The sequence below is a fragment of the Conger conger genome, chromosome 19, assembly GCF_963514075.1.
Source record: "Conger conger chromosome 19, fConCon1.1, whole genome shotgun sequence".
NCBI lineage: Eukaryota > Metazoa > Chordata > Actinopteri > Anguilliformes > Congridae > Conger > Conger conger.
Genome location: NC_083778.1, coordinates 1,068,653 through 1,086,317, shown reverse-complemented (window position 1 = coordinate 1,086,317; position 17,665 = coordinate 1,068,653). Strand labels below are relative to the sequence as shown.

The 17,665-nt window shown below is 42.7% G+C and overlaps 1 pseudogene; it reads right to left on the bottom strand.

Annotated features, from left to right (window-relative positions):
* The window catches only part of LOC133118958 (NACHT, LRR and PYD domains-containing protein 3-like), a 734,314-nt pseudogene that overhangs the window by 694,556 nt on the left and 22,093 nt on the right, over nucleotides 1–17,665 (bottom strand).

The window sequence follows — 17,665 nt, the reverse complement described above, 5'->3', positions numbered from 1 at the left end:
TGAAGCTGTCTTATTTACACAAGTTATCATGTATATTTGAAATCCACGTGCAGGAAACATTTTTTTAAATGAGAAACGTTGTTTCCGGAGAAGTTCTACCCTTTAAAACTAGCTTCAGAAGGTGCACAGATCACTGTGTTCAACCAGCGGAAGACGGAAGAGGATACACATGTGTTCAGCGGTTATAGTTCCAACCGTCTAACTTCTCCAAAAACGATGTCTCTCGTTTTAACTTTTAGCCCGCACGTGTATTTCAAATAAAACAAGATATCTCATGTAAATAAGACAGCTTCAGAGTTGCTGTAAGGTGTATTTCTTCACTTTGAAGGTTGTAGGCTACTGACATCTTTAGGCTTCAAGTCTTTATGTTAAGCTAACAGGATAAGCTAACATGGAAACAGAGCCAGTGAATGCACAAAAATGAAAATTCTATCAAACACCTCGTCTAAGTCTGGGTAAGTCGGGAAAAAGGAATATTACGCAAATTGTTGGTGTTTTCCTTTAACAAATGTGTCAATTTGAACTGGTTTAATTACCTTTGATCACCTGTGAACTCTCCTCTGAAGTCCAGTGGATGACCCATTGAATGATCACTCTTCATAGACAGACAGCTGGGTACAGGTGACCCTGCTCTTTCTACCTGGACCCTGTGAACAAAACATGGAGACAGAGCTTCCAGTTAAACTCACCCTCTGACTGCATCTCTAACTCACAGCACATTAAATATCTGAGTCGTGCATTTATACCTCTTTCTGTCAGTGCTGAGGGTTCCACCTTTGCTCTCTGGCTCCTCTGAGAGACTCATTTTAGAAACAGCGCCCCCTATCTCAGGAGACTGGAACACTTCAGCCCAGACTAGACCACATGTGGGTTCTGACCCAAATCAGCCAACCTGTAAACACACAAAATGAGAACACACTGAACACACATATAGACACACTAATACAAACAGACAAGCACATACACAATATAGCACAGTGTTGACAGGAAGCAGTGGAATTTAAATGGTCCATAAACCTATACTCCACATCCATCCATCCATGATCTAATACACTCACTTCTGGTCAGGGTCATGGGGGGGCTGGAGCCTATCCCAGCATGCACTGGGTGAGAGGCAGGAAAACACCCTGGACAGGTTGCAAATCCATCGCAGAGCAACATACTTTACAGTCACCTCAGTCATGTGGGACCATTGATAATGTTGAAGAACTGTTTCTTTATAATAAAAAAAATCACAGTGCTCAGCTATGCATTGACTGTCTGACATGCAGAATGTATTTTATTAATGACTCAACCAAAATTACACATTTCTCAGATCATACATTTATTGAGTGAAATTAGGCATCACAATTATTGCCCCCTGTATTCAGGATGTTAGACACCCTCCCCTTGCAAGGATAACGGGGTCTTTTTCTGTAATGTCTTACAAGACTGGAGAACACATGGGGTGGGATCTTAGACCCTTCCTCCATCCACAATCTTTCCAGATCTTTGATATTTTCATGTGTGATTACCCAGATTTTGGGTAAAATGTCCTGGTACTTTGGTAGAGTTCGTAATGCTATTGCTATTAACAAGGGCCCCAGGACCAGTGGGAGCAAAACAGACCCAATACATTAACGATCCACTATCGTATCTACCCCAGGTCTGATGCTCTTTTCTGTATATTAATCCTTAAATCAACACCAAGCCTATGCACCAAGCCTATGCCCAGCCAAAGAGCTCTAATGTCATCTCATCTGACCACAGGAGACAAGGCCATTAAGGAAATAGCTGCTTTTTTCATTGCTCCCAATAAAGCCATTCATCCTGAATCAATTCCAAATAGTCTTTTGGCATGGAGGCAGTGTCTAATAGTAGAAATGATAAAATTCTTGATTGTAGGAATTAATTGTAGATTTGTGCATACACAACTACGTACTGCCACCTTGTGGTACAAACAAGAAACAGCGTATAATACAACTAACCACAATTCCTGCTCCTAAAGTGGCTGCTGAATTGAATAGGATTGAAACAATTAAGAATTACATGGAATATGATTCAACAGGAAAGACAGGGCCACTGAGTCGTTGTGAATTTGGACTGGTTAGAGTTGGACGTCAAACCCTGAAACATTTTTAACTTGCTCCTGGAGACGGAAGCTGTTGGCTCATTTCAAATAATAGAAACTATGAAACTCTGAGGTGCGGCACGGATGGTGCAGTGGGTAGCACTGCCGCCTCACAGCAAGGAGGTCCTGGGTTCGAATCCCCGTCGGCCAGGGCCTCTCTGTGCGGAGTTTGCATGTTCTCCCCGTGTCTGTGTGGGTTTCCTCCGGGTACTCCGGTTTCCTCCCACAGTCCAAAGACATGCAGGTTAGGCTGATTGGAGAGTCTAAATTGCCCGTGGGTATGAGTGTATGAGTGTGTGAGTGAATGGTGTGTGTGCCCTGCGATGGACTGGCGACCTGTCCCGGGTGTATTCCTGCCTTTCGCCCAATGTATGCTGGGATAGGCCCCAGCCCCCCTGCGACCCTGTTCAGGATAAGCGGGCTCAGATAATGGATGGATGGATGGATGAAACTCTGAAAGCTCCACACATGAATTAGCAAACCACCACCGAATTTAACATAGCAGAAATCTATTTAAGGTCATTTGTCTTTGTTCTTACTCTCAATCTAACATTGAGGAACAACACAAAAACCAACAATAGCATGCCACGTTCTGTACATTCTGCCCAAATTATACATTTGATCACGAATCCAAACAGTCTGACAGCAAAAATAAAAACAATGACATTCCACACAAGGTTCATACAAATGTTTGATAATGTATATCCAAATCCAAAACTGTTATTCTATCCATAAGTCTCAATTCAAGATAAATAGGCTTCTATCGGTGTGTGGGAAAATCTATTTCCTCAAAATATGTTTTAATTATTTCTCGAATAAGTTAATACTTTAAATGGCTTAGAGAACACGGCACAACGCTTTGATCATCGCACAAAAAAATAGCTTCAAAATTACGATGTTAATACATTCCAGAACAGGTGTGTTATGAGGTGGGTCCTTCCAACACGCAGGCACAAACTTTCATTTATCCATTCGGCCCATGATATAGTTTAGTTTTTAATTATATTTATATGTTCACAACAATTCTTCATTTTTGTGGCTCAGGCTGTTCATATTTATGAACCGTCATATTTATGAAGTGCGGTGTTGTCTGAAAAGTAGTTACCATGGAGATAAGGGCACAACTCCTGGATCACCGGGGAGTTCATGTTACACTTTTACACAAAAATATTTCTATTATTACATGAATATTTTAATAGCATCCAGGTCACATGACCCATTGACACAAAACAGCATAGTTGCTACATAAAGCATGATTGCTACACAGAACATTATCCCAAAAGGCTTGGGGATCACCCAGGTGCTTTTTTTGCTACTGTGAGACAAGCACTGATGTTCTCTTGATATCTTGATGTACTCTTGATAAGCAGTGGTTTCCACCTTGCTACTCTTTTATGAATCCCTTTTTGCCCAGTCTCTATTGTGCAGTCGTGGACACAGACATTAGCTGAGGCTAGAGAGGCCTGTAGGTCTTTGGATGTTCTTCTGGGATCATGTGTGACTTCCTGGATGAGTTTTCACTGTGCCCTTGGAGGAATTCTAGCAGGCCAGCCACTCCCAGGAAGATTCCCCACTGCTTCAAGTGTTCTCCATTTGGAGATAATGGCACTCACTGTAGTTAGGAGTCCCAGTGAGACGGGTGCGTGGGGGTTGGACCCAAAATGCACGACTCAGAAACAATGGTTAAATAAAGTCCCGTTAGGGCTTTATTCGGGACGAATCCCAGGAGCGTAATCAAAACAAGCAAAGACCATACACGAAGATCCAGCCAAACAAATAACAAACAAAAAGCACGGTGCCGAGGGAAGAGGCAAGCTCGTAGTCGGTAGACGTGCAGGGAGGTCCGGTAGCAGGAGAGCTGTCAGCGGGGCAGATGAACAGGCGGACGGCAGGCAGAGGCGTAGTCGTGGGCGAAGCGGGAGTCGAAACCATGAAACAATCAGCGAAGCAAAAGTACAAAAACGCTAGGCGAGGACGTGGTCAAAAACAAACAGTGGTCAACAAAACAGAAATCAATAAACAATGGTCGGGAACAGGCTTGAATCGTAACGTGTACTCAAACAGTAAATAATGCTCAAACGTTGCGTAGTAGAACTAGAGGCAAACAATTTCGCGAAGAATAGTTGCGCGACTGGGCTATAAATGCGGATGTAGACAGGTGTAGACAATTAGTTAGAGCGTAGCAAGGAAATGGAAAACAGGTGCGATGGATGACAAGTTTAACAAGGTGATTAGTAATCGTTAGTAATAAACCTATCCTGCCCTAGCATTAGTAAATTAGTAAATGACATGCACGAGAAACGTAAGGTAACATAAACACATGATTAGTTTGTTAGTTTCTACCCAATCCTGATCTAGCGTTAGTAGTTTTAGTAAATAGACAAATGGAAACAATTAGGATGTGAGTGACAGAAAGAGAGAGAGAGAAAAGGCGGAACGCAAGGTTTGCGGAAAGACAAGTGTATGCATAAACAACGACCAGTTAACGTAACAATAAACATAAATCAAAACATAACACAAAGCGAAACTAAGACGATAACCACTCAACATAACAAGGTAATATAATCGTACGAAACATAACTAGACATGACAAGAAAATAAATCGTAACGAAACATAACTAAACAACATGATAACATGATACATGATAAGACACTACGTGACTAAGACAACATGAATAAACATAAAACATGGCAAGACAGACCTGAAACGTGACACCCAGAGCCTTAGAAATGGCCGTGTAACCCTTTCCAGACGTGATTCACTTTTTTCTCACCTCTTCTGGAATTTTCTTTGATCATAGCAATCCAATTTGTCTGAATTAAAGCAGTTCTGCAAAGAAAAGGGGGATAATATTCCTCCACAGCGATGTGAAAGAGTGATATCAAATTACAGGAAGTGCACAATTACTTTTTCACAGGGATGACCTGGGTGTTTAATTACTTGTTTCATGAAATAAATTAGGAGTTTGCATTTTCTCCCCGTGTCTGTGTGGGTTTCCTCCGGGTACTCTGGTTTCCTCCCACAGTCCAAAGACATGCAGGTTAGGCGGATTGGAGAGTCTAAATTGCCCGTAGGTATGAGTGTGTGAGTGAATGGTGTGTGTGCCCTGCGAATGACTGGCGACCTGTCCAGGGTGTATTCCAGCCTTTCGCCCAATGTATGCTGGGATAGGCTCCAGCCCCCCTGCGACCCTGTTCCGGATAAGCGGGTTCAGATAATGGATGGATGGATGAAATAAATTAAGTAGTCATTTAGAATTTGTCAAATTAAATATTGATTTAAAAATTAAACTGCAATAAAATCAGTTGTGCCCTGTGTGGGATCAATATCAAATTATTTCATACTGGTTTTTGGCACTAGGTTTCGTGGTTGGGAAGATATTGAAAAAAGATTTGTATTTCATAAGCAAATAAATCTACTAATATTTGAACTGATTCCTCTTTCAATATACACTCAGGAATCCCAGGAGATCAGCAGTTTCTGGGATACTCAAACCACCCTGTCTACCACCAACAATCATTCCACAGTCAACGTCACTTAGAACACATTTTTCCCCACCCTGAAGGTTGATGTGAACATTAACTGAAGCTCCTGACCTGTATCTAAATGATTGTATGCATTGCACTGCTGCCACATAATTGGCTCATCGCATTAATAAGTCAGTGTAATAAAGTAAAAATGTTCCTAATAAAGTGCTCAGTGAGTGTATATATATATATATATATATAGTTTTTTTTTGTTTTTTTAAGACACTAAATAGTGCATATATAAAGAGGAGTCCCTGTGTAGGATTACAACTGAAATTATTTGGCTTTGAACCCCTGGGACATGTGACCTGGATGCTTTTGAAAAATAAATAAAATAATGTATATATTTGCCAAAAATTAAACATTAGGATAAACATTTAACATTTAACTAAAAGATTGTTTTATTAAATCCCTGGATTCAATAATCCTTAAGATCATATAAAATATAATTTCTGGTACTTTTATCATATATTTACACGCTCCTCCTCTTTCTCACTCATCTCCTTCTTCATCATTCTCACTCTGTTGATTTTCTCCTCCTCGACCGTTTAGAGAACATCTGAAACTGAACTGCACTTTGGCACATTATGCAAGTGATAATACCCTATGAACAAATCAGTTATGGGGAAATAATTACCCGACAGAGCGGTGCTACGTTGACCACCCTGACGGGCAATTATTTCCCCATAACTGACTCGTTCATAGGGTATTATCCCGTTTATACTACGGATCACTTGCCAAAGTAATGTAGTTTTGCGCAATTTATTTTTAGTTTAGGAACAAATGTATTCATTGAAACACAATGGGAACGGCAGAAAAAATAGTATTTGTTGTTAAGGCAGCCTAAAATCGCCTGCTGCAACTAAAAGCCTTCTGCATCATCGCCGAAGAAAAGTTCACTCGGTCACCATCGCCGAAAATAAATAAAACATTAGGCTATTAACCAATGTTAGCTCGCAAAATAATAGTAAGCATTTTATCGAAATTCCAGACTTAAGTGCCATGCAACTGAACGGAGCCCTTCCCATTTTGAACGGAAGCAGAGAAAGACCTCAATATGTGGTTGAGTTGTGCAGCACAGCAGGCACGTGCACAGATAGGGTCCACGGGGGGCTTGAGCCCCGGCCATTTTGCCCTGGGAGTGAAAAAGTGCCATTTTTTTGGGCTGGTGTTAATTGCATATAACTTTTTATTTATTTGTTATTTATTTAAATTCTATCAAATATAAAGAGGGAAATGTACAGTAGTATCCACAAAAAAAGACACCTCATCAGTTTAAAAAGTACTCTACTCTGAGCCCCTGCCCCCAAAACGTCTGCACAGCCCTGCAGCACAGCTGTCAATCAGCTGCCATGTCTCGCTCTGGCAGCCAGTCTCCACACACTCAATTATCACGGACTTCACGCGATATGTAGTTTACGGAGAATATCAGTGCACTGAATATATTTTAGCTTCTCTACATCCCTGCTAAGTCCTCTCCGAAAATTGGCCTGTAGGTGTCATGGGTGGAAGGTAGTGACCGGTTGTGGCCACCAGAGGGCAGGGGTTCATTATTTTTACCTGGCCCTCATTAGTGCCAGGGGAGCCTACCTCCTGAGAGTATTTAAAGCCATCGCTGACAGTCTGTCGGCACTTTGGTGTCAACTGTTCGCTCTTGCACCAAGCGGGTAAGCACGCGGTAGACTCGGTGTCTTAATGAGTCAGGTATCGTGCTGGTTCGGGTTTCTGTCAGGTTCTTAAGAAAAGGTAAGGAAGGTGGTCAGTTTACTAGTGCTGTGTGCACTGCTGACGCCTTCCTAAAGATTATTTGTTTTGTTTCGATTTTATTTCTATGTCGTGTGAGCTTGTGGGTGAGGGATGTTGTCCCCAGTATTTGTATTTTGGTTTGTGTTTTTCCAGAGCTGCGTCTCAAGGTTCTTTATTTTCGTGCCCAGTGTTTTTACTAGGTTGTACTTTTATTTTGGTCCCAGGTCTGGGGTTTTCAGTGCTGGTCTTTTAGCTCTTATTTTGGTTGTTCGCCCTATTTTTTTAATGGTCGTTTTATTTTCTGAGCCGTTTTTGGGCTTTACGTCTGATTTGGCTGGAGTTTGTCTCCAAGTTATTTCCTGTTCTGGGAGAAGTGCCCTCCGTATTTGTTTTCTCCCTGTTCCGTTATCTCCCGGGATTTTGTGGCGAACACGTTAGTGTATAAGGTATTACCCTTAGTCGCTCCTGGTTCTCCGCCAGTCCCCGACAGTAGGTGGATTAAGTATCTCCGAAACCGCTGGTCTCATGAGAATTGTGCGAAACATCATTATAAAATCATCCTTTATAATGGCACAGCCTGCCAAGAACAGGACATTTTCCCCCAAAGTTGTTCACAAAGTCATAAAATAGGAGAGATGAGTCATCATCTCATAAGAAGTGCATTGCAGCGATTATTTCGCTAACCGTATTGAAGCAGGGTTCAGTGCGATGTGTATACAATGAGAATCTGGCTAAGCAGGGATTGACAAATCCTTCCACTACCACCACCAATGCTTGTTAATTGACATGTTTGGATCGACAATGGCCTCATAGCATCAAGATGTCACATCATTGAGTTTAAAGCAAAGCTAACTTACATTCTATTGAGAAATTGCACGTTTATGATAGTAAAGTAAATCTTGGCCTGAACGTCATTGGAAAAAACATTTTGTGACCTGCCGTCAACAACATCCTGACATTGTAAAAATGCTGCAGTCAAAGTGTTCCATCTTTGCTAACATGTGACATTACAGGGGCATTCTGGAGAAAACCAGAGGCAGGCGTACAGAAATATAAATTACTTTATTTTGTAGTAGAAAGCAATAGTATGTAACCAGGGGGAATAGTACACACTTAGCAAATGGCAAATAGCCACGCACAGTGCACACACAATGTGAGGTGGAATTACCTTTCCACAATAAGGGATAGTTTAGTGACCCACAATTGGAGCAATGCCTAAAAGAGGTAACAAAAGTAGGCATCACTGCAAAGGGGCAACACAACAGCACAAATGACAAGGGGTATAACCAGGTTAATACCACTACAGCCCCTGCAGCCCACTCTAGTCCCTCCAACAAGCCTCAGGCCTACAGCTCACCAACAGGGACAGACACAACTGAGATAATACACTTCCCAATCCAACAGACACAAAAGAGGAAAAACACAAAACGTGCCATCCTTACAGCCACTGGAGGGTATGCCCACTCATCTGAATAAATATTAAGACCAATGACTAAGAGAACACGACTCACTCTAGTCCAGGGATCATGCCTTATAGTGGACATTCAGGAGCAAAGCGGTCAGAGGCGAGCAGCCACTGTGGTACATCGAGCCATTTCGTGTTTGTCGTTTAAGGCACCGACAATATTGTGATGAATGGAGTTTATCTGGGCGGCACGGATGGTGCAGTGGGTAGCACTGCCGCCTCACAGCAAGGAGGTCCTGGGTTCGAATCCCCGTCGGCCAGGGCCTCTCTGTGCGGAGTTTGCATGTTCTCCCCGTGTCTGTGTGGGTTTCCTCCGGGTACTCCGGTTTCCTCCCACAGTCCAAAGACATGCACATTAGGCTGATTGGAGAGTCTAAATTGCCCGTAGGTATGAGTGTGTGAGTGAATGGTGTTGTGCCCTGCGATGGACTGGCGACCTGTCCAGGGTGTATTCCTGCCTTTTGCCCAATGTATGCTGGGATAGGCTCCAGCCCCCCTGCGACCCTGTTCAGGATAAGCGGGTTAAGATAATGGATGGATGGATGGAGTTTATCTGCCACGCCCACGTAGTTTACCTGCGATGCCCACGTAGCCTAATTCAGCACACCTGACTGGACTAATTGCCCTGAAGACAGCAGGACTGTTTTTCATAAAAGCGGGGCTCCTTTGTGCGGTGAGCGGTGTGTGAGCTGGGCTAAGGGCTCTGCCGTTTCCGAAAAGTGGCTGCGAAGATTATAAGGCGTGATCAGAGACTGAATTCTGCGGGGTGCCAGATAAGTGTTCCACGTTACCTGTGTTGAACCGCTCCGATTGCTCTCCTGTTCTAATTTGGTATTATAATGTTTTAGTTTGACGACAGCACTGATAAGACTCTTTATCTTATCATTTTATTAGTCAGAGTACAGTTTAGCCCTTTGGCCAGGGTTAACGGCCAGACCCACCCCTAGCTGTTCAACAAGGCCCATAGTTGAGGAAAAAGGATAGGAGTAATTTAATAAGCCGCCTTGGCCTGCGTATTGTGTATGTGTGAGTATCAAGTGGCATCTCTTATAATAAAGCATTTTTGTATATTCACCTAACTGATTGCCTGGACCTTGTACTGTTGTTTGCATCTCTCTATTGTTATAAAAGAAACGGCGCGTTACAATATCAATCGGCATCATAATTAATACGTTCATTCGGCACTATCTGCAATAACACATACCCTACGTGTGACAACCGCACATTCAATCGCATAATTAATCATTTTTAATAATTACCAAAAATAAATAAATAATTGTAGTGAAAGGTAATAAATGCATGTTGATGCTGAAAAATAAAAACTTAAACCAAACCAAAAAATATTAGATTGTCGTGTTTGACCGTATTTTAAATAATTTAGCATTCACTTAAATTCTTTGATCAAAAGTCTGATTTTCATTTTCGGTGTATGTTTTTTATCCTCAATCAAGTAAACTTTTTTTAGATCAAAGGTTTGTCTCTCTTCTTGCGTGGAGGGGGCGGTGTTAAGAGGAGATGTTATATTGTCTTTATAGGCTAGTTGTCCCTGCAAATATCAAATTGTCTAAATTGCTCTGTGCTTCGTGGAACCATCCCCTAAGTAGGCAACGGGTGACAACGTTTGAATTTGCACCCTTCTCTGGAGAATTATAAAATCGTAATCGCTTGTAACCTGCCCTAACAAACTAACGTTAACTTGTTGATCTACCTTCGTTTGCTTAGACAGCTGGCTAATTCTATAGCATTATATATATAATATGACATTAACTCAGTTACGTTACAATAGTACGTATATACTATTGGCTGCCAGACAGCAGACAGACAGCAGGGTATTTGTTTCCCTGATAGCACGGGTGGGCTGGTGTGCAGGTTTTTGTTTCCACCAGTTACCCTGGCTAAATGAACTAGTCACTCAAAAGTCTCACCAGGCCTTATGCTCCTCCCCTGTAGGGTTGGGGTATTCCCCGACTGCTCGCTCAGCATGTTGAACCTCCTCCAAGGTCATGCTGGAACACATTCTACGCATGGCCTCAGTCAGACCTTTAGCCTTGCTCTCTAGTACCATAAATCTAAGTCCTCTGACTCCAGACTCCTCAGTGTCCATAAACGGTTGTACATTTGCTCTGAGCCACATATTCCTCCTCTTACGGGCGTTCTTACTACCACCTCAATGGCGTGTGCGAGGGGTTAACAATGCATTCCTGCCTAACCCCTCTTCTGTCAATCTCTCATCAGGCGGGCCTAGGGCCGGGTCCTCGACAACACACACACATACACACACACACACAAATACTCACTATTTCACTCACTCACCGTTATCCTCACTCACTCTCTCACACACACACACACACACACACATACACAATTATTCTCTCACACACATACACACACATACGCACCATTATTCTCACAAACACACACACACACCATTATTCTCTCTCTCTCTCTCTCTCTCTCTCTCTCTCTCACACAAACACACACAAACACACAGACACACATACACACCCATCTATCTTTTTTACGCACGGTATTATCATTATCTTTATTATAAAGATAATGAAACTATACTTTAAGCATAGAAACAAGCTATTAGAAGGCCAGCTATGAGAAATGATTATAACACACACACACACACACACACACACCATTATTCACACACAGTGTTATCATTATCTTTATTATTACTGAATTTCTTTTTTCTTTTTTTGTCTTCTCTCTCTGGTACTTTTCTGGTTTGTTTTATTTTGTTTGTTTGGTTCTTTTCTGTGATTATTTTGTGACTCTGTATTGCACTTTATTGCACAATAAAAACATTAAAATAAAAAATAAATGATTATTCTTAATGCATTGCTATGGTCATTATTTCGCTTACAGCCCAAACATTAGATTATGGTTTAAACAAGGAAACTCCAATCAGAACAGGGGCCTCATTTATAAAACTCAAATGAGGAAATGTACGTACCACAAAAAAATATTCTTATTTATAAAACCTTGCCTATGCCTGGCAGTGCGTAATTTCATTTTATAAATCCCAAAACAACTTTGAATTATCTGTACGAGCCCAACACACTGCCTAGTTCACTCCCACAATGACCCATAAACGCCGCAAAACGACGGCCTTAATTGCTCAATAAATAGGCTATGGACGTTATTTAATAAACATCGACACATCAATTCAGTTACGAACGGAATTCACCGTCACTTTATTTATACGAAGTCAATATTTTACTGAGCCATTAGACCAATATATAGACCATTGAATTTAGGCTGAGTTAACGTCTGATTGTATTGTAAGACGTCTGTTCGATAGGCTACTGTTTGTCTGTTCGATGGGCTGCTGTGTAAAAAAATGTTAGTGGCAGCCGGAGTCGCGTCACTGTAAAAATGTAGCCTCGTCTGTCCTAATTAAAATATCAAAATACTTCAATACAATAAGTGGGACATTTGAAAATATCATATTACACCAAAATACTTACTCCGTTCTTTTATTCAATTTCATTCCTTCTTTAACTCCGTCTTCTTTCTCATCTTCTTTCTCAAAATGGTGTTTGAAATACTTCACAATGACAGACAAAAGGAGTGCAGTAAACGCAATCTGACAGCCTCCTGCTTTTTCTCTTCGACTTCCTCATATCATCACGAAAGCAGACACACCTAACTGTATTCCTGCTCTAAACATGGGCTCTTTGATCTGCATGTGAACAGGGATGGGCGGAGTTGTTGCGAGCATCTCATGTACTGTTAATAATTAACTCGGCTTTTGTATATCAAACCATTTATGATTCCCATATGACTATTTTACGATACTCATAGTGCAACAGAATTACACAAAAAGCCAACCTGTAAGCCATGTATGACAAGCTATTAGAAGGCCAGCTCTCAGAAATGATTATAACACACACACACACACACACACACACACACACCATTATTCACACACAGTGTTATCATTATCTTTATTATTACTGAATTTCCTTTTTCTTTTTTTGTCTTCACTCTCTGGTACTTTGCTGGTTTGTTTTATTTTGTTTGTTTGGTTATTTTCTGTGATTATTTTGTGACTCTCTATTGCACTTTATTGCACAATAAAAACATCAAAGTAAAAAAGAAATTATTATTCTTAATGCCAATTCTTAAACTCCAATCAGACCAGGGGCCTCATTTATAAAACTCCACACTAAATGTTAGCGTACGTACAAATGAGGAAATGTACCTACCACAAAAAATATTCTGATTTATAAAACCTTGCCTATGCCTGGCAGTGTGTAATTTAATTTTCATTCAATCATTCATTATCCTAACCCGCTTATCCTGAACAGGGTCGCAGGGGGGCTGGAGCCTATCCCAGCATACATTGGGCGAAAGGCAGGATTACACCCTGGACAGGTCGCCAGTCCATCGCAGGGCATACACACCATTCACTCACACACCCACTGAATTTAATTTTATAAATCCCGAAACAACTTTGAATTATCTGTACTAGCCCAACACACTGCCTAGTTCACTCCCACAATTACCCATAAATTGTTGAAGAAATGCTGATAAGCACAGAAATGATTAACAGAATAATGTTGATAAGCATAGAAATGATAAGCATAATAATGTTGATAAGCATAGAAATGTCCTTGATAATCCCTATGTAGGTTATGTCTGTGAATGGCAAGAGAGCGCAGAGTTAAGAATATAAATTTCTTTGCGATGCTTTTGGGGGAGATGTTTTCTTTGGCCACCATAGCGCTGGCATCACAAACAAAATGAAATGAGCTGAGTGGCAGCATGTTGTAGCTGCTGTCAATGCTGCCAGCTCAGAGAGCCCAATCATGTCGGAGGTGCAGGAGAAGTGGTCCCACCTCAAAGTTAACGCCAAAAAGCGCATTGCTCCTCGTAGGCAGAGTGTGAGTGCCACTGGGGACACCAGACCTCTCTCCCTTGGATGAGCGCATGGCAGCAGTTGTCAGGGAAGCCTCAGTTGTCGGTGTGGTAACTGAGACGGAGGGAGACACAGACATGGCTGGAGATGAGACTGCAGGTGAACCAGGTAAACAACCCAAGGCTTTGTGTGTAGTGCACCAAACCTAAACATCTGTTTCCACACTAAAACGCACTGAAGACTTTGTTGAAAAGTGACGTGTTGTTTAATACGTGCGTATTGGTTCACTCTCAGATCGTGCGTATCACTCAGTGGCTGTGATTGGAGGTGAGGAGGTGGCAGAAGATGAAAGTGTGCCGGGTCCCAGCGACTCCAATGCGCCCCGTCCCTTCAGCCAGCCCCGTGCGCCACGTGCCATCACCTCTGCCTCCAAAATGCGTGTACGCATGGGTCAAGGTTTAAGCACATTTTAAGCACTTTTTTTTTGCGTGCGCAGCGGTTCTAAATGAGGCCCCAGAACTCAGTTTGAAACAAAAACTTCCTGCACCATCTAGTGGCCGTTTAAAGAAACTGCAATCCATTGTTTTTCCAACAGTTATTCTCAGAACTCCACAGGTATTCTCATGTCTTAATTGCAGAAGATGGGGCTGGAAACTAAAGTGTTTTAAAGATCATTCAGACAATGTTTGATGGGTAAAAAACAGGTTTCATGTCTGTTTTAGTTGCATAGTGAACAGCTGCCCAGTCTCTCATTGCTCTGCCTCAGTTCCTGTAGATTCAGGAGGAAAGCTGCAGTGATTATAGGACTTCAGATGCTGTTCTGCAGTGTACAGCTGCCCGGAGGCTTAAGCTAGTGAAGGGAAGTGTATGTCTCTGTGTTTCTGTATGTACTCCTAGGCCTGCGGCCTTGTCCCAGTCTCCACATTCCCAGTGAGCGTTATACTCATGGAAAATAAGGTCACGCAGATTGCTGGTGACTGGAGCCAGCTGAGCAGGCACAGCCATAGGGACAGTGGGGGCTCCTGCAGCACAGGAGAAGGACTAAACGCTCTGCGGTCTCCTTTATCCCAGCCGGGGTCCATCTGTGTGATGAGCTCTCACACAGAGCAACATTAGTCATAGCCCAGTAATGCTTTCTTATTTCCCAGGTATGGTGTATTATATTAGTTTGTGTTGTGTGCTGGAGCTGAATGTATGTCCTCTTTGTGTTCTGTATGTTCATGCTTTTGCTTTCATTTTGTATTGGAGTGTGGAGGCAAATTGTTTTTTATGGATGGCAACTAAGTACCTCAGTGGATCATAGTATTTAAAGTCTTGCACTGGCATCTTGGTAACAGGCAACCAGAGTAAGGAAATACGGGAGACGAAGATGAACACAGAACTAGTGACGCTACTTATTTCAAATATTTATTTTTCCTTTTCCTTTTCAAGTTTTTAGGGGAATAATTCTCTACAATTATACCATAGCTTTGACTTTTTGCTCAATGTAAGCCATTAGCATTGTATTATATAGTGGGCCTTTAAAGTCTGTTACAATGGAAGAATGTTGTCTGACATGTTTTCCTGTCTACCTCATGGACATTGCTATCAGTGTGTAGATCATTTGGCTGCTCTATGGCATGTTAGCATGTCTTATGGATGCTGGTAAGTTGTTACTGTATGGCATGTTAGCATGTCTTATGGATGCTGGTCAGTTGTTACTGTATGGCATGTTAGCATGTCTTATGGATACCTGTATGGCAGGTGTTAGAGGGAGATATGTGGTGGCAAAATAACTCCAACAAATGGAGCCATGAAAGATTTCAAATGAGGAATTGACCTGTAAAGATGCACACCTGGGGCTAATACCCAGCAGGCTCCCTGTCTAAAGCCTGCCACTCCACACCCAGATGTGAAGTAGCTGTGGGGGAAATGCTGGGCTAGGGCTTTTATGGTCAGATTTGAACTTGACCTGTTGTGGTGGAGGAACGGGTTGTTGAACTGACCCTGCATGACCAAAGACATGGCCTGGACCTTTGTGAAGCTGGACTGGATTTAAGGACTGTGAAAGCCACTGTCAAGCTGAATGAAGAAATAAGATAGCTGTGAAAACATTAAATGTCTGTTAAATATGATATTATGATTCATGTGTGCTATGGCACGTACCTGTGCTCTTGGTACACTTGTTGTGTTTCTGAGTGTTGCTTGAAGAAACCTGCCCAGGCAAATCGCTTAGTGATCCAGGCTTAGGCAGGGAACTGAAAGTGAAATGGACTCCAAAATGGAGCAAGGTTTATTTCAGTTTTCATGTTGTGTGTTTTGTGTAAACTTTAGTTTGGCCTTATGAAAGCCACAGCTAAGCACTATTGTGAAGTTTGTGTCCCTAATATTGCGCACCTTCACCACAGCACTGCTGTCTGCCCTCTGTCCCATCACATCTATGCGGTTATACAGTCCATCAGTGCCTCTCCTCTGATTGGTGTTACACTGTGACCACATACTGCAAAAGAACAGTACTGTAGATTGGATGAAGCCAATCTATAACTCAATACGGCAACTAATCTATGACTCAATACATCAACAAATCTATAACTCAAGAGAGTAACTAATCTATAAATCGATACAGCAACTAATCTATAACTCAATACAGCAAAACATCTATAAATCAATGCAGCAACTAATCTATAACTCAGTAGACTATCTAATCTATAAATCGATACAGCAACTAATCCTCTCATCCTCCTTCTCCTTCTCGCACACTCCCCGGCCTTCCGGCCGTGGCGGTGGTACTGGTCTTTTAATTTCCCCCTCGTGGAAATTTTCTGTTCTCCCCCTCTCTGACCTGTCCATATCCACTTTTGAATTCCATTCTGTTGCAGTATCCTACCCTACTAACCTTTTCATTGCAGTTATCTACCGTCCTCCAGGGCCCCTGGGAAACTTCCTTGATGAGCTAGACACCCTTCTCAGCTCCTTCCCTGAGGATGGCACCCCACTGATTCTCCTTGGAGACTTCAACATCCACCTAGAAGCCTCCCAGTCTGCCGCCTTCCTACCGCTAATCCACTCCTTCGGCCTCTCCCTGCAACACTCTCCTCCGACCCACAAGGCGGGCAATGTCCTAGACCTTGTCTTTGTAAGGAACTGCTCATGCTCTGATTTCACGGTTACCCCTCTGCATACATCTGATCACCACTTCATCTCATTCTCCCTCCCTCTTCCTCCCCATCCTCCTCCCCCTCCTCCCACCCACACTTCCTCAGCCCGCCGTCTCTCTGTCCCCCTGTCTCAAAACCACCTCGCACATCCCCTCCCAGTCCTTGGATATCTGACACCCTCCGTACCTCCAGGGCCAGCCTCCGCGCAGCGGAGAGGAAGTGGGGGAAATCCAGAGACGCTTCCGACCTCATGACTTACCAGTCTCTCCTGGCGGCATTCTCTTCCGATGTCACTGCCGCCAAAGCAAAATACTATCAAACGCAAATTCAGAACTCTGCTTCTAACCCCCGGAAACTTTTCTCCATTTTCTCCTCTCTCCTCAACGCACCGCCTCCTCCTCCTCAGTCCTCCTTCGCTGCTGATGACTTTGCTGATTTCTTCAATGAGAAGGTCACAGTCATTCGCAGATCCTTTACAACCACCGCCCCCCTCACTGTGCCCTTCCCCCCCTCTAGGCCCATCCCTTCCTTTTCCACTTTCTCCCCCCTTACGGACTCTGATGTTTCTCAACTCCTGCTCTGCCACCGCCCTACAACCTGTGCCCTTGACCCTATCCCCTCTTCTCTTCTCCAAACTATCACACCTGACATTCTCCCATTTGTCACCTCCCTTGTCAACTCCTCCCTGTCTTCCGGCTGTTTTCCGGCATCCTCCAAGAGGGCCCACATCACTCCGCTGCTAAAAAAGCCTACTCTGGATCCCTCCATCATCCAGAACTACCGCCCGGTATCTCTTCTTCCTTTCCTTT